A 1,161-nucleotide genomic window follows, 5' to 3' on the forward strand; every position below is an offset into this window, starting at 1 on the left:
TTCCTAGCAAGGAAGTGTCGCATTTACATACTTTTGAAGTGAATACGAGGTATACATGACACTTCGCAATGAATATTATATCCTGTCATGAAGCATAGAAGTGAATTGCGAGATCCCGTTTAAAGAAGCATTAGAACTCTATTGCTTCGATACGACGACATCTGCAAACGCTATTTCCTATCAAGGAAATGTTTCATTTACATTCATTTGAAGTGTATGCGAGGTATACATGACACTTCGCAACGAATATTATATCTTATCATGAAACATAGTAATGAGATGCGACATCTCGTTTTAAGAAGCATTAGAACTCTATTGCTTGGATACGTAGACATCTGCAATCGTTATTTCCTTGCAAGGAAGTGTCGCATTTACATTCTTTACATGTGAGTACCAGGAATACATGACACTTCGCAATGAATATTATACCTTATCATGAAACATAGTAATGAGATGCGACATCTCGTTTTAAGAAGCATTAGAACTCTATTGCTCCGATACGTAGACATCTGCAATCGTTATTTCCTTGCAAGGAAGTGTCGCATTTACATTCTTTACATGTGAATACGAGGAATACATGACACTTCGGAATGGATATTATATCTTGTCATGAAACATAGAAATGTGATGCGATATCCCGTTTTAAGAAGTAATAGAACTCTATTGCTTCTGTACGGAGATATCTGGAAATGCTATTTCCTAGCAAGGAAGTGACGTATTTACATTCTTTTGAAGTGAATACGAGGTATACATGACACTTCGGAATGGATATTATATCTTATCATGAAACATAGAAATGAGATGCGGTATCGCGATTTAAGAAGCACTAGAACTCTATTGCTTCGATACGTAGGCATCTGGAATAGCATTTCCTAGCAAGGAAGTGTGGCATTTACATACATTTGAAGTGCAGACGAGGCATACCTAAAATTTCGCAATGAATATTATATCTTGTCATGAAACATAGAAATGTGATGCGATATCGCGTTTTAAGAAGCTTTAGAACTCCATTGCTTCGATACCTAGACGCATGGAAACGCATTGCCTAGCAAGGATGTGTGACATTTACATTCTTTTGAAGTGTGGACGAGGTACACATAACACTTCGCAATGAATATTACATCTTATCATGCAACATGGAAATGAGATGCGATATCGCGT

The sequence above is a fragment of the Xylocopa sonorina genome, unplaced genomic scaffold (genome assembly GCF_050948175.1).
Source record: "Xylocopa sonorina isolate GNS202 unplaced genomic scaffold, iyXylSono1_principal scaffold0085, whole genome shotgun sequence".
Classification (NCBI taxonomy): domain Eukaryota; kingdom Metazoa; phylum Arthropoda; class Insecta; order Hymenoptera; family Apidae; genus Xylocopa; species Xylocopa sonorina.